The 22,965-nt window shown below is 48.5% G+C and overlaps 1 long non-coding RNA gene across 1 annotated transcript; it reads left to right on the plus strand.

The window, feature by feature from the left end:
* The first annotated feature begins 10,865 nt into the window (after positions 1-10,865).
* Positions 10,866-14,662, plus strand: LOC149344936 (uncharacterized). The gene is made up of 2 exons (XR_016283237.1): positions 10,866-11,428; positions 14,332-14,662. It is a non-coding gene; the product is annotated as an uncharacterized LOC149344936 (long non-coding RNA).
* The last annotated feature ends 8,303 nt before the right edge of the window (positions 14,663-22,965 follow it).

The raw sequence follows: 22,965 nt of genomic DNA on the forward strand, positions 1-22,965 counted from the left end.
TTTCAGATGGGCGCATTTGCTGGCTTAACCCCCTCGTGCGCAAAAAGGGCTCTTGACGCACAATTTGGCCCAGAGAATTCATCTTCAGAGAATAATTTCGCGGCATCGTCGAATTCTTTTACTATTTCCATAACATCATCAGTGAGCGTTATATCTTCTGCTGCTAACGGGCTTCGTGCACGGAGTAACTTTAAAAGTGCTAAGGTTAGAGCTTCTCGTACCTCCAAGATCATTTTTAGCATGTAAAAAATACTGTTCCACCTGTTTTGGTGTCTGCTGTTTTAGCTTTAGCGGCGGAACCTGAATGGCACGCTCTTGCTCTTCTCGGAGCTTGGCCGTATATAGCGACGCAGCTGGACCTTACGCTGCACACAATATCCTGGTATTTAGCAGCAGGGCTGCTAGTTTTTCACTGCTTTTTATCAAATGCTGGACAGTGAAGTTCAGCGTTTGAGCAAAGCATAGTAAGTTCTCGACACCTAAAGTCGAGCTCAAAGAATCATCGTTTTGTCGCTATCTGTGAGAAGAGCAGTGATTGCCTTGCGAATACCCCAATCATGAGCCGCATCAGCAATGGCGTCTACGATGCTTTGTGCAGTGTGTGCTCCCTAAAAACTGTTGTGGAGAGTACCGGAGACCACATAGTCCTACCTTGCAGAAAATGGCACTTGAGTGACATGTAGCTCTCAGCCGTGCATGATGTCCACATGTCTGCTATTATGCAAGAACGGCTTGTTGACGTTAGCGTGACACGCAATTTCACCCTGGTGTTCTGGTATAAGTACGCGAAAGTAACATAAGAAAGCTGCGTCTGGCTTGGCAGCTCGTATCTTAGATCTAGTGCTTTCCAGAAATCTAAAAACTTTTGTCAGTGATGATTGGAAATGGCTGCATGTCTCTTGCTATCATTAGGGCTAACTGCTTGTCAAGCTTTTCCTTTCCACCTGGTTCCCATACTTTGCTTCTTTATCAGATATAAAGAACTTGCTTGGTTTCGTCTATAGTGGTTTAACGTCCCAAAGCGACTAGAAATAAAGAACCGCAACCTGCTTTGCTTCTGTTTTCAGGGGCCAGCCGAATCTGTACATGTATTTCCTTCTTCTTCGCATTGTCCTCGATCGTCATGAAATTGAGGTAGCGTGGCACCGCTTCACGTGGTTCCTTAAATTTAAGATATTCTTCAAATCACCCAAGAACATTCACAATGCATTTACGAAACAACAGCAACGCATTTTACTCTAGGCACCGTTGATATAAAGGTAATAATTTAAACAATGCAGCATAACAAGAATGACTTCAGGAAAGGCATGGCATGTATCTAAGAACACTGTCACCTAGAAGGCAATCAATGCGCGGCATTGGAGGATGCGCTTATAATTCCTGTACAGCTCTAATACGCCCCATTGCTCAGGTAATCCAAGGCCAACTGCGTCTTTTGTAGCACGAATTAAGTCGTTAATAAAAGATTCTTCGGCGCCCGGAGGGCATACGTATATACAAACGTGTTTGAGCACTCTCGTGAATGCAGTGACAAAAGCGCTGAGTAGTCGTTAGTGCACGGACTTCTTCGCTAGGTATGTAAAAGTCAGCGGGAGTGCGGATTCATTACTGAAAGTTACGGAGGAATGTATGCACTTAATACAAAACAGCTCATCAAAGCTTCACAGAATGAAAGAACATACGCATTAGCGATGTTCACAGAAATAGTAAAGGTTGTCTACATACTAAAGGTACGATGTCGCTTGCAGGAATACAATGCAATAATAAAGGTATAGTGCACGCAAGCGAAAAATCAATGGCGCACATTACACTGCGGGGTGCCGTTTCGTGTCACGACGCAAGGGCGCCTCGAAGCAGTTCCCAAACGACCCATTCAGAAGCCCTTGAGGCAGTCTGTCGTGGCTACTCGGTGTTCTAGACCGCGAAAGGCACCGCTTAGTCGACGGCGCCAGCAGCTGTCTTCTTAACGCATGATGCATCAGACGGCAAATTTGAGGCTTACTAGAAACATGAGTAATATAATGTTGTTGGTAGAAAACATTCAAATGAGCGCTATGTAACAAGTATTCAGAAAAGTGCGAGAGCAGACGCGTCTCCACAGCTGCCAACATGTGCAAGATAGTGCTTTGTTCAAGCATGCCGCGTGTTTCGCGCTATAGCAGAATTGGAACATTGCTATAATGGATTTCTGAACGGTATACGGGATGTAATGACAATACAAAACTTCGTAGTCGCTTAGTGTTTTTTTTTTGTAAGGAGTATAATATCAAACGTGATGAATAGGTCGACCATTTAAACCGGCATCCGTGTTCTCGAATGCCGAAAACAAAAATTCAGATCCAGAAAAACAAAGTACAGCACAGCAAAACAGCCAGCGCCGTTGTCTTTGTTCCCTATGCCAGACGCACGTATACACTCTGGCAATAAGCTTGAGTCGTATCAACTAGCAGCGAGCGCACGCCGTCGGTTCTACGTTGCTCTTCAGCTGCTTAATTTCGCGTCGCCTCGCGCCGCCGGATATTTGGAGCCCCGTAGAAACCGCGGAGGATGTGCGCTCATTCGATCAGTCGGCCGCGTGCTGATCAAGATCACCTCAGAATGCGTGAATTACAGGTGCTTCGCGAGCTTTCTCAAGTTGCGCGGCGATGAGGTGTCCGATGTTCTTTGTTTACAGAACTGTCGCATCCTCATTGCAACGTGGTAGCCTTGAACGTGCGCGGTCATATCTACCTTTTTTTCAGTGCATGGAAATGTAATGCGATGCTTATCGAACATTTCGTCGGTCGTGAGGTTGCAAGCGTGGCAGTGGTTTATCGCTGAAACCTTGGAAGTATTTCCAGTAGAATACTAGGTGAGAACGACATCTTGATTCACAAGGTAAATAAAAGCTAAGTATAAGCAAGAAATCACAGATTACAGGAAGCAGTTCCACATAAATAAATATATATATAAACGTATCACATCGTAACAAAGGTATTCGACAGCACGATGGCCGGAACAAGAAGAACGGACGTTAATTGCTGTTCAGCTCATTACTTGTAGGCTCATGATGGCATGGCATATGCACTGCGCATGTCAGGTGCCTTTTTCTTTTATACGCCGACCTGTGTATAAAAGCGCTCGTGTGTCTGTCTCTTTCTGTTGTCCGTTGTTTTTTATGCGCTTTCCAGGTTTAACATGTCTAACCAACTCGCCCAAACGCAGCCATTACTGTGTACAAGTTAACCAATTTTAAAGATAACTGGCAGGTGTGTGATTGCATACTAGAGTTAAAATAAAATTGCTACCACTTTAAACTGAGACGCAAAAGCGGGACAGTTCAGCTCAAATGGTAATTGGGACAGTTCAGAAAAATGGTTGGAACTGCATCGACACCACCGTGCACTGCAGACGTTGTCTTGTAGACGTAAGCGCTGCAGAAATGCTCTTCGCCCACATGCTTCGAAACTAGGACATTGGCGACACTACCATTCATCCAGTAACTTTTTGTAGGAAACGTCTGCAGAGCTCGATGACGCGTATGCTGTGGAAACGGGCGAGTCCTGTCAGTTTCTGATACCATCTCCTCCCTACCACACAATCTAGAAATCAAGTTTAGAATGCAGTGGGCGTGCGTAGTGGATTTTATAGAATCGAAACTACTATATTGCCACGTATCATTGTAGTGTTTGTTCGTTCACGCTCAAGGCTGCAGGAAAGGGCTGTTATCACTTTTGTTCGTGGCGCGAGAAGCGACCAGACTAATCTCGATTGATCGCAGCCATGAAGGGCTGCATCTAGGTTTTTCTAGATTACTGTAGATGATCTTGTCTTGTTATCAGGAAGTTTCCTTGCCGCCTTTAAATTGAGCGATGCCGCGAGCGGCGGACATTGGTAATTCGACGATTGACGAGCACGCTTGTTACTTACGCCGCTACCGAGTGATGCAGTTGTTTTGCGGGCGCAAGTCAGCCCAAATAAAGAGCTTCGTTTGCAAGTCCTTCTGGTGTCTTCCTGACAGCTGGACTGCCGTCACTACAACGTGACATCTGGTGGAGGTGCTGGGTAGCCTTCCAGGTACCGGACAACCCCTGCAAGTCGTGACGCCAGCCCTTTGAGTTATTCGCCGGAAGGCCTGATTCCAGCCTACCACGTAGCCTCTGGGGCCTCCAGCCATGACTTACGCCGCAGCAGTGCGCTGTCCTGTACCTCGACCACGAGACCCAAGCCCCTATCGCACTTAGCCAGCTGCGCTGGAGCGCCGCCCTCTCGCTCCAACTCGCCCGTCCTACGAGCGTAGTACACGGCCGAGGAAATGCGTCGAGTGGAGAACACCCGACCAGCGCCGCCCACAATGCTTCCACTGGGGAGAAGCCGGTCACATTCTCCGGTACTGCCCATACAGGAGAATGGCCATCCGAGGGTTCCCTTACGACGCCCCACGACCCCGACCCGGCCAGCGACCAGCCGAAATCGAGGATTTTTTGCGTCGGGAAGGATACTCATCGCCGTCGCCGAGCCGCCTATCGCATTCTCCGTCGCCATCGTCACCGCGCTAAGTATCTCCTAGCCGAGGCTAGGCATTGCGTGGACGCTTCCCCAGCCCCCGAAGGTTAAACTGAATAAAGCAGCCTCTGAAGGTGAGGTTACTTCTGAGCGCAAGAACTAAGATCCTCCATCGACGAAAACAGAAGACCATGCCCCCTACGACGACGACGAACCCTACGACGACGACGAACCCTACGACAACGACGACCCCTACGACAACGACGACCCCTACAACAACGACGGCCCCTACAACAACGACGGCCCCTACAACAACGACGACCCCTACGAAGACGACGACCCCTGCGACGACGACGACGACCCCTGCGACGACGACGACGACCCCTGCGACGACGACGACGACCCCTGCGACGACGACGACGACCCCTGCGACGACGACGACGACCCCTGCGACGACGACGACCCCTACGACGACGATCCCTACGACGACGACGATCCCTACGTCGACGACGACTACTACGAAGACAAATACGACGACAAAAACTACGACAACACCGACGACAACACCGACGACGACGACGACACGACCAGACTTGAAGCTTTTACCGCTGCCCTTACACCTTATTAGGAACGCTAAAGGACTCGAAGCATTCTCCGTGTTTAATTTCATTATAAAGCATCGAGACGATGCTTCTTTGGAAGGGGGGTAATGCCACGTATCATTGTAGTGTTTGTTCGTTCACGCTCAAGGCTGCAGGAAAGGGCTGTTATCACTTTTGTTCGTGGCGCGAGAAGCGACCAGACTAATCTCGATTGATCGCAGCCATGAAGGGCTGCATCTAGGTTTTTCTAGATTACTGTAGATGATCTTGTCTTGTTATCAGGAAGTTTCCTTGCCGCCTTTAAATTGAGCGATGCCGCGAGCGGCGGACATTGGTAATTCGACGATTGACGAGCACGCTTGTTACTTACGCCGCTACCGAGTGATGCAGTTGTTTTGCGGGCGCAAGTCAGCCCAAATAAAGAGCTTCGTTTGCAAGTCCTTCTGGTGTCTTCCTGACAGCTGGACTGCCGTCACTACAACGTGACATCTGGTGGAGGTGCTGGGTAGCCTTCCAGGTACCGGACAACCCCTGCAAGTCGTGACGCCAGCCCTTTGAGTTATTCGCCGGAAGGCCTGATTCCAGCCTACCACGTAGCCTCTGGGGCCTCCAGCCATGACTTACGCCGCAGCAGTGCGCTGTCCTGTACCTCGACCACGAGACCCAAGCCCCTATCGCACTTAGCCAGCTGCGCTGGAGCGCCGCCCTCTCGCTCCAACTCGCCCGTCCTACGAGCGTAGTACACGGCCGAGGAAATGCGTCGAGTGGAGAACACCCGACCAGCGCCGCCCACAATGCTTCCACTGGGGAGAAGCCGGTCACATTCTCCGGTACTGCCCATACAGGAGAATGGCCATCCGAGGGTTCCCTTACGACGCCCCACGACCCCGACCCGGCCAGCGACCAGCCGAAATCGAGGATTTTTTGCGTCGGGAAGGATACTCATCGCCGTCGCCGAGCCGCCTATCGCATTCTCCGTCGCCATCGTCACCGCGCTAAGTATCTCCTAGCCGAGGCTAGGCATTGCGTGGACGCTTCCCCAGCCCCCGAAGGTTAAACTGAATAAAGCAGCCTCTGAAGGTGAGGTTACTTCTGAGCGCAAGAACTAAGATCCTCCATCGACGAAAACAGAAGACCATGCCCCCTACGACGACGACGAACCCTACGACGACGACGAACCCTACGACAACGACGACCCCTACGACAACGACGACCCCTACAACAACGACGGCCCCTACAACAACGACGGCCCCTACAACAACGACGACCCCTACGAAGACGACGACCCCTGCGACGACGACGACGACCCCTGCGACGACGACGACGACCCCTGCGACGACGACGACGACCCCTGCGACGACGACGACGACCCCTGCGACGACGACGACGACCCCTGCGACGACGACGACCCCTACGACGACGATCCCTACGACGACGACGATCCCTACGTCGACGACGACTACTACGAAGACAAATACGACGACAAAAACTACGACAACACCGACGACAACACCGACGACGACGACGACACGACCAGACTTGAAGCTTTTACCGCTGCCCTTACACCTTATTAGGAACGCTAAAGGACTCGAAGCATTCTCCGTGTTTAATTTCATTATAAAGCATCGAGACGATGCTTCTTTGGAAGGGGGGTAATGCCACGTATCATTGTAGTGTTTGTTCGTTCACGCTCAAGGCTGCAGGAAAGGGCTGTTATCACTTTTGTTCGTGGCGCGAGAAGCGACCAGACTAATCTCGATTGATCGCAGCCATGAAGGGCTGCATCTAGGTTTTTCTAGATTACTGTAGATGATCTTGTCTTGTTATCTGGAAGTTTCCTTGCCGCCTTTAAATTGAGCGATGCCGCGAGCGGCGGACATTGGTAGTTCGACGATTGACGAGCACGCTTGTTACTTACGCCGCTACCGAGTGATTCAGTTGTTTTGCGGGCGCAAGTCAGCCCAAATAAAGAGCTTCGTTTGCAAGTCCTTCTGGTGTCTTCCTGACAGCTGGACTGCCGTCACTACAACGTGACAATATATAGCAAGTAGTATCGATACGACTATCAAAAGTACTTTCTATAGAACAGTCGAAAGACCTATCTGTAGAACCATCGATAGCACTATAGATACAATTATAGATACAATTTGTTTTTACTATCGATAGTTCTGTAGTGATTAAGCTATCCATGGTATCGACATTACTATCAATACTAGCTCTAGTGTAGTGTCTTAATGTTACACCTACCATTTTCCTTGCATAGCTGACTGCGTTGCATTGAATTTAAGTCCGATCATTTTCGTTAGCCTCAACGTTTCTGCCCCACATTTGAGCACTGGTCAAATACAGCTGTTATATGCTTTCCTCTTGAGGGATACTGGTAAAGTGCTCATGGCCTGGAGTGCCTGCCAAATGCGTGTACTCCATCTCAATTTTAATCAGCTAATTTCTTCACTTCGTGGTCCGGATATGCGATCAATACCTGCCTTATGTATAAGTATTCCTTGAACACTACCAACGCTTGGGTGCCTACCACCGACTGCTGTTCCTTTTTGAGATTGGTGAATATTATTTTTCTTTTCTTCAAATTATTTCTTAGACCGAACGCTCTGCTTTGCATTTTTAGTTCCTCGTTCATTCGTTGCAGTTTATTCCCTGAGGTACGTAACAAGTCGATGTCGTCAGGCAATCCGAGGTTGCTAAGTATTCACGAATAGCTTATACACCAAGCTCTTCCCAATTCAGTTCTGTGAATACGTCGTGCAACACACGCGAGGAATTTTGTGTCCTCATCGGGTTTTTAACACTTTGGCCTTGAAGGACGGTGGTCGTTGTTCAACCGCTATAGATGTCCTCGGGAATCTTTTAATACACCGTCTACACCACGGTTACGCAATGCCTACATGACAGGTGATGTTCGACTCATAAGCTTTGGCGAATTTTATGAAGGCTACATATGGAGCTTCTTAAAACAGCGCTGGCACGAACGCACACAGAAGGAACACACAAAGCGCTCTGACTTTCAACCACGTTTATTCACGAAATATACATGGCTTGATGCTTGGCGAGAGGTGGAAAACAGATACAATGCGCAAGGAAAAAAGTGAAATGCTAATCGCTTTTGGCGCCCTTTGTCAAGTGCGCCCGTTCTTTCCCTGATAAGGCAAGACAAGGGGCCACCCATAGCTAAGATCCTTTTCGCTTTAACTATTTCCCTCGTGGTTTGGTCCATGCTTCTTCTGAAGGCTCGGCACTTACCGAACATGGTTTTTCAGACTTTCTGACATTCCTTTGTCCTTCGTAGCAGTGAAGCGGCAGGTTGTGGTCTTTGGAGCTAGTCATATACTTTTTGGGTTCCTTTAATCTGTCATTCATTCAACGCGCTGTTTGTCGCACTTGCATTTCGCCACAGGATAGTGGAAGTTCGTAAATCAGCCCTTTATTACAACCTACATACCTGATATGATGTTTCAGTTACATGCATCACCTAGCTTCGTCACGGGACTACTGATACGGTTACGTATAGACAGCTGCTTCCTGGGCTGCTTCTTCTCGTTAGACCCGTCTAAGGCTGTCGACCGCGTCGAGCAGCGATGCCTTCTAGGTGTCCTACAGGCCTTCGGCTTTCCCTCTGATTTGTAGCAAGAATCAGACTACTTTATTCGAGTTTACGATGAAGATGGAACGCCGATCAAAGAAAAACAAAAACAAAAACAGACGTTTCGGCTCCTGTACGGGAGCCTTGTTCACATTGAAATGAAGCAAGTAGCTCAATGGCATTACATATTCTTGAAAAGAGGGCGCAGGGAGCGTGCGTAGATTGGGTTAAGATTTCCATCGTTGCGGTTGAGGGTGTGACTAGTAGTTTGGATGATTAATGATTCCAAGTGCAGGCGAGGGCGTAGCTTCTTTTCCGTTGAAAGCACGTGTGCCCGACCCCAGTCGATGTCATGGCCTGTAGATACAGCGTGCTCGGCGATAGCGTTGGAATCCACTTTTTTGTTACGTACATCGTTACTATGTTCTTTTAGCCGCCTTTCGAAGTTTCCGGTTTCGCCAATGTATGCGTAGTCACAGTCGGAACAAGGAATTTTATACGCTACGCCAGGATATTTTTCTTTGGGAAGGGGGTCTTTGACGTTTACCAACGCATGGCGCCTTTCACTTTATTCGAGCCTTTCAGCCAGTTTCGTATTGAATAGAGCGATCAGTGCTCCTTTTTGTATCCTGTGGCATTAGGCAGGGGGACCCTTTATCACCGATGCTTTTTGAACATTGTATAGACCCACTGCTACGTCTCATTGCCGACAGCCCATCCGTACGTGGATTCCGCCTGCCAGGCCAAGGCGAGGTTAAGGTTTCTGCGTGCACTGAAGATGTGACCTGTTTTTGCGGGACGAGGGCAGAACTCAGAACAACCGCTGAGGAACGCTAAACAGTGGCTGCGTGATTTCACCTCTCCCTCGCGGAGCGCGCGTTGATCATCCTCTCGTCGGTGTGCGCCGTGGCTTGTTCTCTTCGGCGGGAAAGACGGAGACAATAGCGCGCGGTCCTCCGGTTTCTCATAGACATGGGCGGATTCAGCCTTTCCCACGTGCCTGCAATGTGCGGTGTGCTTGCTATCCGATGGATGGCCGATGTTGCCAACTGCATCGATTTCCTGGGGAGGGGGCTCCCGGCTTACCCACTAGGAACCCTGCGCCACTTGTTCTTCGAAGACCACAGTGTCGGCCCGACAGCCTTACAAAGGCTACTGTTTTTTCAGAACGTCTGCCAGACGCTTCGGTATCTCACCGCAGGCCTGCTAGAGGTGGATATATTACAGAAGTTTAGCAGAGCTGGTTTCTTTTCCGCTCCGCTCACAGTTCCCAGCGGAGCGTCGTGCAAGAGTAGAGTTTTAGCGCTGCGTCTCCGAACGGTCTTTTCCGTCTGCTCAAGCGAGGCGCCTCGGTGTGCCTCCTAGTGGTCGTAACAGGAATTACCAGAAAATCGCTATAAGTAAGCCTCTCTAATTGGTTTCGTTTTGAGGGGGTTTGACGTCTCAAAGTGACTCAGGCCATGACGGACGCCGTAGTGAAGAGCTCCGGAAGTTTGGACCACCTGGGTTCTTTAACGTGCAGTGACATCGCACAGTACACAGGCCTCTACAATTTCGCCTCCACAAAATTCGGCTGCCGTGGCTGGGATTGAACCCGCTTCTTTTGTATGCTTTTTGGTAACAGCGGTGCTCAGTTTTACCAGTGAACTTGAGGGGATGCTGGTAGCGCGACAAAAACAGACAAGGGACAGAAGACGAACGGGACAGCACCTGTCTCGTTCGTCTTCGGTCCCTTGTCTGTTTTTGTCGCGCTACAAGCATCCCCTCAAGCAAAATGAACCAACTCGCTCAGCAAACAGTTTTATTGAACTTTATTACCAGTGAAGTTTTCGTATTACGAAAAATTGAAAAGTCTGAGACTGCGAGAGTCAAGACCACTCAAACCATCCCTCGCAACGTGCGCGTGTATGGATGTGTAGCATTCTCTAGTTTGTGTGTTCATTCTCTGAGCGTGCGTTAGTCGATGGTTTGAAAAAGACATCCGCAGGCTGCAGGAGGCGTTCCTTAATCCTGATGCGCTGATTACCCCGTGTCACAGAAGTGGCGGCAGCCTGTAAATTACTTTTGTTTATATATAACTGATGCGTCCGCGTTTCTTTGTATGTGTCTCGGGAAGAGCAAGAATGCATGCACGCTTTTTTTCAGTTATGTAGACAACCCCTCGCGTTGCGAAAGCGGAGGCGGCTCAAACTCGTCCCCAATACTGCCGGTCTAGAGCTGACCATTAGCGGGAAAGAAGTTGCGGCCTACGTGACTGGCTTTTTGGTTGTGTTTTACTTTTTTGCGTTTCCAAGGTCACCGAATCGAGAGTCGAAGCCTGGGGCTTCTTTTTAGTTGTGCGTTAATTTTTTCCTCCTCAAGATGGCGGCCATGCAGAGTGAAAGTGTAGGTGCCTACGTGCTCTCGTTGCGCTTTTTGGTGTTTTGTTTTTTCGACGCCGACGCTGTGGCGCCGCGAGTGCTCGCTCGCTAGCGCCCGAGGGCTTTAAAAGGGGGCCGTATGGAAACGAACTTCAGTCCGCTCGTCGGTGGAAACGCTGCCGCCGCGAACTCCCGGGTCTCCGAGCCGCCGCACCGCATCCTCAAAACCGCAAGCTGCCCTGGACGGACGTCGCCTTCGGGGGCCGCACTGACTGCGTGTTTGGGATGGACTGCAGCCGCGCTTCCCGGTTGACTGTATGTTTGTTCACCTTCTGACTTTTGATCGACTGTATCTAATTGGCCTCTCACTTGTGTTCTGACCCGTGTAGAAATATTCAATGTATAACTTAATTCAGTGTGTTTACTCCTATGTGCTTTCCGCAATTGTTTTGTAGAATGTGAATTATGTATCTGTGAAAGCTGCCGCATTGTTCAATCGAACTATAAACGTTGTTTTGTTGTTGTTACCTCTTAAATACGCCTCGTTCTCAGTCACTGCGTTTGCTTACCGGCTACGCCGGGCATCAAACGGCCACCCCCTCATTGTCCGGACTCGGTGATGATGTCGACTAGTCGCCGAACCCGTGACAATTAACTGGCGTCCGCGACAGGACGTTTGATGCGAAGCGAACGTGGTGAACTGAGAGGGAGACTTGTTGAGGTGTTGAACTGTGCCGACTTTATAGAGGTGTCGTGTATCAATAGGATTTGCTTTGTGCTGAGCTTGTGGCTGTGTTATTGAAAGTGTGCTTGGAGAAAGAAGCATGGATTTGGAAAGGTTGATAGCTATGGGTAGCCAGTTGGGGCTGAAAAGCACTGAGCTCAGAAAATGGGTCGAAGATAAGCAGCGCGAAGAGCGGGCGTTTGCCCGAGAGAGAGCGGAGCAGGAGCGCGCGGCCGCGAAGGCAGCTGACGAACGTCAGATAGAGATTCTGCGTTTAAAAATAGAGAGTCTGCGACTAAAGAAAGAGGCTAGAGAGAAAGAGCGGGAAAGCCAGCCAACAGAACGTGTGTGCGACGCGATCTGCCGCGTCACCGAATCGGACAGCGAGGGAGCCATTCCTGTTCCGACGCTTGAACAGTCAGAAGCCGAGGGAGATGTGAAGCTTTCTGATTATTTGACGGCGGATCCACGGAGACAGCTCCGAGAAGTGATTTCAGAACACTCTCGCATCTTCTCCGACGTCCCGGGCAAGACGGACTGGGCCGAGTGCCGGTTAGACCTCACTACCCGCACTCCGGTCCAGGTAAGACAATACCCACTTCCGTTTTCGACGAGAGAAGCCGTAGAAAGAGAGATGCAGCATATGGAGCGACTGGGAACAATCGAGAAGACCCAGTCACCCTACAATTCACCGGTCCTCTTGGTGAAGAAACCCGAAGGCAAGAACCGGCGTTGCATTGATTTCCGACGCCTGAACGACGTCCTGGTTGCCGATTCGGAGCCAATGCCCACAGCGGACGCGGTCTTCGCTGCAGCCGGAGAGAAGAAATGCTTCTCAAAGGTAGACTTTGCCAAAGGATATTTGCAAATCCCATTGACTGAGGAGTCCAAGCCCAAAACGGCGTTTTCAACTACATCGGGTCTCTTTCAATTCCGTTTCGTGCCGTTCGCCATAAAAACTGCCCCGGCAGTATTTTCAAGATTGATGCAACGAGTGGTGGAGGGAATTCCCGGAGTGCAGCACTATTATGATGATGTCCTCGTTGTCAGTGCTACGTGGAAGGAACATCTTTCTTGGCTGAGGCAGCTGTTTGCGAGAATCGAGATGGCCGGCCTGACAGTACGACCAAGCAAATGCGAATTCGGGATGGAAAGCATCGAGTTCCTCGGGCATCGCATTGACAGAGGTGAGCTGGCACCACTCGGGAAAACGCTCGACAAGATACAGGCGGCGCCAACTCCTCGAACAAAGCGTCAGGTACGCGCTTTCCTTGGCTTGTCGGGGTATTACCGTGACTTCATCCCCGACTACGCAAGAATAAGCGAGCCCCTCACCCAGCTGACGAGAAAAGAAGAGAGGAACGTCGTAAAGTGGACGCCGGCCCATCAGGAAGGAAGCCTTCGAAGAGCTCAAGCGACGGGTCTCAAGCCCTCCGATACTACGACTGCCAGACTTCTCCAAACAGTTTGTGCTGCGCACGGACGCCTCTGATACCAGCCTTGGCGCGGTGCTAATGCAGCGGCACGACGGAACGCTTCACCCGGTGGCATACGCGAGCAGAAAATTGCTCCCCAGGGAAGCAGCTTACAGCACAATCGAGAGGGAGTGCTTAGCATTAGTTTGGGGAATACAGAAGTTTTCCACCTACCTGTATGGTGTACCGTTCTTAGTTCAGACGGACCACCAACCACTGAGCTACATCCAAAGAGCCAAACAGCTAAACAGCAGAGTCCTGCGCTGGAGCTTGCTGCTCCAAGAATATCAGTTTACCGTCGAGCATATAAAGGGCAAGGACAATGTCGGTGCCGATTTTCTTAGCAGGCTGTAGATTTGTCGCGCGCTATTAATTTTCGCTATTAATTTATTCAAGTGTTATGGTGCATGTATACACGGTGACTTGTAGTGTGTGTGTGCTAGATTTATATAATAGGTTCTGTTACGCGCTGTATATCTGTGCACAGGTCTGCTCGCCGACTTCTGTGGGTCTAGAATATTATCGGATAATATTCCGAAAGTGGGGGGCCGTGTCACAGAAGTGGCGGCAGCCTGTAAATTACTTTTGTTTATATATAACTGATGCGTCCGCGTTTCTTTGTATGTGTCTCGGGAAGAGCAAGAATGCATGCACGCTTTTTTTCAGTTATGTAGACAACCCCTCGCGTTGCGAAAGCGGAGGCGGCTCAAACTCGTCCCCGATACTGCCGGTCTAGAGCTGACCATTAGCGGGAAAGAAGTTGCGGCCTACGTGACTGGCTTTTTGGTTGTGTTTTACTTTTTTTGCGTTTCCAAGGTCACCGAATCGAGAGTCGAAGCCTGGGGCTTCTTTTTAGTTGTGCGTTAATTTTTTCCTCCTCAAGATGGCGGCCATGCAGAGTGAAAGTGTAGGTGCCTACGTGCTCTCGTTGCGCTTTTTGGTGTTTTGTTTTTTCGACGCCGACGCTGTGGCGCCGCGAGTGCTCGCTCGCTAGCGCCCGAGGGCTTTAAAAGGGGGCCGTATGGAAACGAACTTCAGTCCGCTCGTCGGTGGAAACGCTGCCGCCGCGAACTCCCGGGTCTCCGAGCCGCCGCACCGCATCCTCAAAACCGCAAGCTGCCCTGGACGGACGTCGCCTTCGGGGGCCGCACTGACTGCGTGTTTGGGATGGACTGCAGCCGCGCTTCCCGGTTGACTGTATGTTTGTTCACCTTCTGACTTTTGATCGACTGTATCTAATTGGCCTCTCACTTGTGTTCTGACCCGTGTAGAAATATTCAATGTATAACTTAATTCAGTGTGTTTACTCCTATGTGCTTTCCGCAATTGTTTTGTAGAATGTGAATTATGTATCTGTGAAAGCTGCCGCATTGTTCAATCGAACTATAAACGTTGTTTTGTTGTTGTTACCTCTTAAATACGCCTCGTTCTCAGTCACTGCGTTTGCTTACCGGCTACGCCGGGCATCAAACGGCCACCCCCTCATTGTCCGGACTCGGTGATGATGTCGACTAGTCGCCGAACCCGTGACACCCCGCAAAAAGTAAGAGTACCCGGGGACGAGGCGCTGTGCATAACAATACGCCACCTTGCATATCCCAACCGCCTGCGCGACCTTGAAGGTTTGTTTAGGAGGCACAGCGCAACGATATAGAGCGTGACGAACGCCGTTCTAAAGCACCTGAACGAGCTTTTCCATATTCTGGATGATATTGACAACCACACGTGGCTGAATGCTGGCGAGGTTCTCGCAGGTATGAAGCAAAACTCAGCAAAACTTGGGTGCTGAAAATTCCGTACACAATTGCTCATTTGTTTTGAGGCCGCTCGCGCCAAAGGAGCCACGCTGATAAATTGCTTGGGATTCATCTACTCCACGGCACGGCCAAATTGCCGGGGGTCGAGAGACCAAAAGATATATTTCAGTTGACAGAAGTGTGTCCATGCTCTGAAATACCAAGCAATTATGTGCCTGAATAAGATTATCTGCCAGCTAGGCGGGTCGTTTCCAGGCAGTAAACATGGCGGCGGTGAATAGGCACACGCCAACGGTAAACTCCCTCACAAGGAAAGTATGTGTAACATGTTGGTGCTCCTATGCCTGCAGCTTAGAGAAAGGCAGATAGGCTTTGGCTGTGCTAACTTTTATGCATGTTTTTTTTATATGCCCTTTCAGGAAACTTCGGGAAAAGTGACGTGTGCACCAAACTTACAACACTAGTGAAATATCAGATTTACTGCATATATGGGGACCCTGCACATCCCTTGAGGCCTCTACTGATGAAGCCTCATGACGGTGCCAACATTACGCCACAACAGCTAGCGTTCAACAAAGTGATGAGCACTGTCAGACAGCCGAAAGAATAGGTGTTAAGGCCAGATTGTAGAACTCTTTGCTTTCGTTGATGTTAAGAAGAATTTACCGTCACAATGTGAAGAGGATTTTTAAGGGAAGTGCCCTTCTCGGGAACTACCACACGTGTTTGTACAGTGCCAAGGTAGCATAATACTCTGGGCTCGGTCCTCCGTCCCTTGAGACACCTAGCCCATCGCTAGTGCTGCACTTCAGCAGGTCACTTGGGTGGCAATGCCAGTACAGTCTATTTGACTGAAGGTTCTCGCTGGGCTGGCCCCTTTGCAATCATGTCATCTCAGGTTCTCTCAGGTTAGTTTTTCTGTTATATTTAAGTTGCATCAAAGCCCTAAACACGTATGTGTGAATGGCTGTTATATAACCCTTGATTGTATGCATATTCTTGATATTTTTCTTGATGTTTATCCCCTTTGTATTCTTGATATTTTTCTTGATGTTTATCCCCTTTGTATTTTTTATTTTAATGCATTTAGTGGACATATGTGTGTTATATGCTCCGTTGATTTCCTGTTCCTGTTGGGTTATGCTTGGAATGGGTTTGAAGTATTCCTTTGACTTGTGCGAATATTTCTAACAGTGTGTCTGAAGTCATGCCTAGTGACGGTTACCCGGTAAGTGTCAAGCTCAGGCAGCCGTCCAGAATCTTGTGGAAAATAAAGTTGAATTGAGACTCAGAATGTAAAAGCAGTTCTGAAGGCATTAAGTTGGTTTAAGCAGTGTACTTATACCGCGCGTCCGCACATCATTGCCACTTACAAGGAGTAAATGAGCCTTCCATCAAGATTTACTCTGAGCGATGTCCTACACACACTGCTGTTGCTCTTGACAGCCCCGTTAAAAACGAGCATGACAGCCGATTCATTTTTGGTATTCATTGTCCAATAGTCTGAGGTGCTCTCTTTTTCAAAACGTTTCTCAAGCCTACCCAGGCGCGCAAGCAGATGACCATGTTCCTCTTCCCGGCATTGCACGTCAAGGCGGTGTCTTTCTTCCTCGAAGGCGTTTTCTTTCTTCGAGGGCTGGCCACTGTCTTGCTAGTGCCAGTTCTTCTCGCCTCAGCCGAAATTCGTAATACTCACGGCGAGCCAGGAGCACCACGCCCACTGCTTGAAGCCCTCGCACTCCTATTGGGACAACAAAAGTAAAATCTTAGCAATGTCGCTTGAATAAACACTGGCTTGAGGTTAGGCAATTAAGTTATCAATTGCTGAAATGCATCATAAACTTGGGATCAAAACCGTTTAACCTGTAATGAACTTGCCTTCTCCAAATGAAGGATAAATGTACAGCAAGCAGCTGTTAACACATTTATAAAAAGCTGAACACAGCCATGTGTAAGTTAGAACCATGTAGACAAAGAATAGGCTGCAGAAAACAAGTCCTGACTCGCACATATGCTATATTTCTTTCTGGCGTATCTTTGGCATTTGTCATTTTGTGGCTTTCTGGCAGATATGCCACTTTTTTACCTTGCCACATTTCTCCTCAAGAAACAAAACCAATGTTAATTTAACGCAAATGGTTTGCTTGAAGGGGAAACCATGCAACTGTTGCACTTCCGGCTATATTTATTAAAGTTTGTACAATATAAATGCTAAACAAAAAATCAGGCAGTGTATAACACTGGGAAAAATGGCAAATGGCAAGGCATACTGTTCGTAACTGCACGTCATCTAGTTTGGTACTTAGCGCACAAGTACTAACTTGTCGGTATGTTAAAAAGGTGCTTTTTAGGTAATTTGTTGTGTTAGTTAATACATTTCTGTTAGTGTAACCGGCATACGAATAAAAGCAGGAACGGCAACAACACTTCGTCTTTGTCTTGTGCCATTCTGGCCTTTCACCGTCACGTTAGATAAACTCGCCCAGCACCGAGTGTTCTCACGCAAGTTTGTCTTTATTCCAGCACCCCCCTCCCCTCACCTCCCAAAAAACCGCTATGAGTTACTGCCACCTAATTACCAGTAAGCAAAAGCACAAGTGTCTGGGTTTAGAGTTCACTTTTGATCTACAATGGAATACAGCCTTAATGCTGCGAAAGACTAAGCTACAATCCCGACAGTGCAGCTCCAGATACAGTAGTTCATACTTAATTTACCCTGGTAATGGCAATCATAGGGCATGGAAAAATCGTTGCGAAACGTCTTGCGAAATACCTAAAAAACAAATACTGAACACTTTTAGATACCCACTTCCAACTTCATTTCCTATAAAAAATGCCACACATTCTGTGCTGAATTATGCAAATTGACAAACTATAAAACTTTAACCTAGAACAAACGTGTAAAGGATCATACTTCCTTTCCTGATGAAACATGATATCTTTAAAATTAATATGTCACAGTACCTTCATACCCACCGCTATGTCCGCCAGGACATCGCCTTAAATTGTGCAGCGCCCATTCTAGGTATGCGGCCCAAGGAGTTTCTTCTAAGATGTTTAGTAATACTCTATAGCACATCTAGCAGTCCAATGCTTGGAAAGATTGGAGGCGCAAGACCATTCCTTTTTTCGATAGATTACTGTCGTTGAGGATGCATAACTAAGCACGCTGCAGGCCTCAGAAGCAGGCCGCTTCAACTGTATACATTTGACCGAGGGGAGGGGACGTGTACAGACTTTGTCAAATTGATGCGTATATGTTCAAATCATTCTTAAATGCCTAAAATCATTCTTAATTGAATGATTTAACTTATGTGGGTTGGCTTTTTTTAATCTGTTTTTAATGTCCTAGATCTACGGGTTGTACCGCTCTCAAAAGCCGTTTTTTTATATGGTACCTGGTCTGGTCCATGGTCCATGGTCCATATTATCGATTTCTGAGCACCCTGATGGCGTTACTCCAGATTTTACCATGGCAGAATTGTTGGCCTCCATAGATCGCCTCAAAACAAGCACTGCTCCCAGGCATGACGGTGTAACTAACTCGTTGTTTCGCAGTTTGGAAGGACCTGCTCTAAAGTCTCTCCTTGATACATTCATTGAGGTGTGGCATTCTGGAGTTATTCCTGCAGAGTGGAAACATTCCATCGTTGTCCCAATCCCCAAATCAGGTCAGCCGCCGGTTTCTCTTTCGGCCTTCCGCCCTATTTCACTTGCGCCTACTACCTGCAATCTTTATGAACACATTCTAGCAGCTCGCTTGTCATGGTGGCTGGAATCGAATGATTGCTATCCAGAATCTCGAATTGGGTTCCGCCCTCACACTGGAACAGAAGACGGTCTGGCTGTTTTGGCTGCGGACGTACTTAAGCATTCTCCCCATAGTCATCTTGTTCGTACGGTGATCGCTACTGACATCACAAAGGCACATGACAACGTCCTTCACACTTCGATTCTTGGCACCCTTCAAGATCTCGGTCTCCCGCATCGCTTTCTCCTTTCAATTCGCTCATTTTTAACAAACAGAACCTTCAGTGTACGTGTCCATGGGAAGCCTTTTGGTCACTTTTCCTCCAACCGCGGTGAACCCCAGGGCTCCGTCCTCGCCCCCACATTATTTAATGTAACTTGTATACCTCTTGTCCGAGCCCTAGAGAAAATGCCTTCTGTACGCGTCCTTGCGTATGCCGACGACATAACCTTGTGGTCTTGTCATCCACATGCGTCTGTGCAACAGTCGGCGCTCCAGTAAGCGCTGGATGCCTTAACATCACGACTGCCCCCTTTTGGTCTGACCCTCTCGTGTAATAAATCTTGTTTCATTCGCATTGGAAACAGAAGTGGCTTACGGAAAGCAGCACCTTTTACCTTCACGGTAGATAATTCTCCAATTCCTCAAGTAGAAAGTGTGCGTGTTCTAGGTCTTCTACTTCATACATCTGGGACTGGGACTCCGTGGCTAAACGCGGCCCGTAAATCGGCTCACGTTACTCTCGGTCTGATTCGACGCATAGCTATGCGCTCTGGCGGAGCGCGTTTTGATACTGCCCGTCAGCTCGTGCGCTCCATCCTTCAGCCGCGGATAGTGTACCAGTCGCAATTTCATCGCTCACCCGCCGACAGTGGGACTCCCTTGAATCAATCAATCGGGAGGCTATGCGCGCCATAACTTATCTTCCTCGTATCACACCCATACCCATTCTGCAAGAGTACGCTCAACTTAATACATTGAGTGAAATTATCGACCAGCGTGAGGCAAACAGAGCACGCAAGATGTCGCTTCAGCTTCATCGTTTACAGACTCTTCCTCCATGGTCATACTGTCAACTCACAGACAATCGCTCCTCTGCTTCGACGCCGATATCAGCCGCGCATCTTCCTTCAGGGTGCATAATATACACCGATGAATCACACACAGCATTGCAGGGAGTTACTGCAGTTTACAGTCCCTCCCATCCTCATCTTAACCCCCGCGCTACTAATAGCGCGGATACTTGCTCCCCCCTTGCCTTGGAGCTTCAGGCGATACACAATGCCATTGCTTCCCTTCCACTCGTACCCACTTTCGATATTGTCCACATTTACACCGACTCCCTTGCCGCCCTTAAGCAGCTTATGGCTGTCCGGCGCACATTCCAAGTTACACAATTCATTCACCAACTTTGCACACAATAGCCCTGTCCTGTGCGTATATATTGGATTCGCGGGCATGCCCAGGATCCCCATAATATTCATGTGGATGCAATGACACACCTTGACACATCCGATGTCCCGCCACCTTCCCCTCTACCCTCAGATCCGTTCCTGTCCCATGTTTCCGAGAACAGGCTTTGCGTCAGCGAACACGCGCTCTAATTCCTCCGTGTTCGTAACCTCCCCCCGGAGTCTCACTCGGCAGGAGGAGGTATCTGTGGGCCGGATTCGGGCAGGAGCGGCTCTGACTCCTTTTGTGCGTCATCGGTGGCGTGACAAACGTTTCGAAGTGACTGACAAGTGTCCCCATTATGGTGCTGCGCCAGACCAGTGTGACGAAAAACACTTGCTGTGGACTTGCCCGGCTACAACTTCCGTGAGACGACGCTAAGAAAGGTAGGCCTGCGATGGGACGTTGCAGGAGGCTATCGCAAGTGAACTCATGATAATCGCTTTAGCGCGAACTCTTGCCACTTTTTAAGCTAGGCTTGTTTATACTTCTTCTTATAACGTTCTTTTCCAAAAAAAAAAAAGAATGAGAAGACAACGTATTGAAGAAGAAGAAGATAAGACGGGCCACTCTGAGGGGGAATGACAGGCATCAAGTTTGCGAGTACCTCCACAATTACATAATTGCTACCGGCAGATTTCCTTGCTAATGGTATCCAAAATTTCCGCATTGCAAAATCCTTCAGCAATTTTTTTCTTGTATCTAACTGCCTCATCTTTTCGCTCGTTTATTTTTCCAATTATTTTTATTTGTTTTATTTTTTATTTTATAATTCAATCTTTAAATTCTCTGAATTTTTACCGAAAGTTACATCATTAGCTTGGCAGTCGAAGTTAAACCATTAGCTTGGCCCCAATTTACCTTCTTTTGGCTCTCCTGACTGAAACCTGGCCTATCCCCCGTCGTGGGTATCTGCCATGCCACCAAGGCAACAACAACAATGACAGGCCTGGCAGAATGAGCAGCAACAGCGAAGACAGCAACTGTAACGTCAATGTTTCTGCATTCTTCCTACAGAAGGCGTAACTGCACATCGAACAAAATGTTGTGCTCCATTTGCTTATATGCACACCTGTACATTTTTAATTGTTTTGTTTGTTGAATTTTGAGAAATGAAGTTAAAAATAGATGTTGAAAGCTGTGCAATACACACTGCTTGAATAAATCTCCGGCAACTATTTTATGTGCGCATTATGTCTGCGTGGAACAGTACTTATACATGCAAGAAGCACTTTCAAATGTTTTAGGTGCGAGACATAGGTGTTACCTGTGCCACATCGTCTAGGTGCAAGTTCCAAATACACAACATAAAGCTTTACTACAGTCAAAAGTGCTCCCTACAAGGGATAATACACAGGTGTGAAGGCTAACTTTAGCCAGGGGTTAAAAAATGAGATATTTGCGGTAGGCCAGGGAAACCACTTACATACAGCTACCTGCCGGCTTGCGCATCTAGGCAATTTTTTGCATTGCTATTAATTATTAGTAATTACGACAATTTTTCTAAATGCTTATATATTGACTTTAGACGTCAGATGTGACTAGCACGGTTGGAGAGCACCACCAAAAACCCCCAGTCCATTTATTTACGATAAACAAAGCTTCACGTGTATCTTTTCTGCGAGCTCTCTAAGGAAGTCCGCGAAATACAAAAAAAAAACCACGTGACTAGCGCATTCGCGCGCCACGATTGTGCTGCTCTCAATCCTGGCTTGAGTGAACGAAATCAGCTGCTGGTATGGCGCGACGACCCCACTGCTCCGGCAGGCCGATATGGCGACGGTGGTTGCGACGCCCGCGCGAGCCAGTCTGCAAGCGTGACGGTTCAAATTGCAGCGAACGCACGGGACATTGTGAGCACAATGAAAAGCCCAAAGGAAGCAAACACAAAAGCCACGAGTCTTATTCGTCACTGAGAAGTAAAACAAGATATGTAACATACTTGCTTCGGTTGGCGGGGATGCCGGCGGCGGGACTGCTTTGCCTGAAGATTCTGATCTGGGGAAGCAATGCCAATGCTAGAATAATAGGGGCACGAATGGCCACGTGCAGTCTTTTGCTGAGAGTTGCATTTTTTTTTCTCAACATGCACTTTCACAACACGTGCTCATATAGGTCACCTTCTGCTGCGATGCAGTTCTGGAATCTTCTGAGAAGGCTTCCTGTCGCTACCTTGAGCACCGTCGGAGAAATGCTGCGGCAGACTCCAGTTATCCGCTCCTGTAAGGCCTCCGGAGTTGTCGTTTCTGTTGCGTATACGCGGTCCTCAGTATAGGTCCTTTAGCTTCACAAGAAAAAGTCAACAGGATAAAGGTCGGGTGACCTTGTCGGCCACAGAACGGGTCCGTTCCTCCCTATTCACTGTTCTCGGAAGGTCGTATCAAGCCATGCTCGTGCTTGACCACAGCTATGGACTGGAGCCCCGTCGTGCTGAAACCACACCGCGCCAAGCCGTTCGAGTTGCATGTTGTTGCAGGAGTCTTCAGCCGGTCCCTTCAGGATTTCACTCACGTACTTGTTGCCGTTGGGGCAATGATTGTGCTCCCATAAATTCCGCACCACACATTGAAAGACCATTGATACTGGTGGCGGGATCTTCCCAGCTAGTAGGAATTTGGCTCACTCCAGTAGAATGCGTTGTGGATATTCACTTATGAATTCCGAGCAAAGTTTGCCGCGTCAGAACACACTACATTGCTGATAAAGTCACAATGCTGCTCCTCCTGAATCAAAACCCAATTCACAAAGTTGAGTCTATTTT

Source organism: Amblyomma mixtum, chromosome 5 (genome assembly GCF_055824585.1).
Source record: "Amblyomma mixtum isolate Tamu chromosome 5, ASM5582458v1, whole genome shotgun sequence".
In the NCBI taxonomy this organism is placed as follows: Eukaryota; Metazoa; Arthropoda; class Arachnida; order Ixodida; family Ixodidae; genus Amblyomma; species Amblyomma mixtum.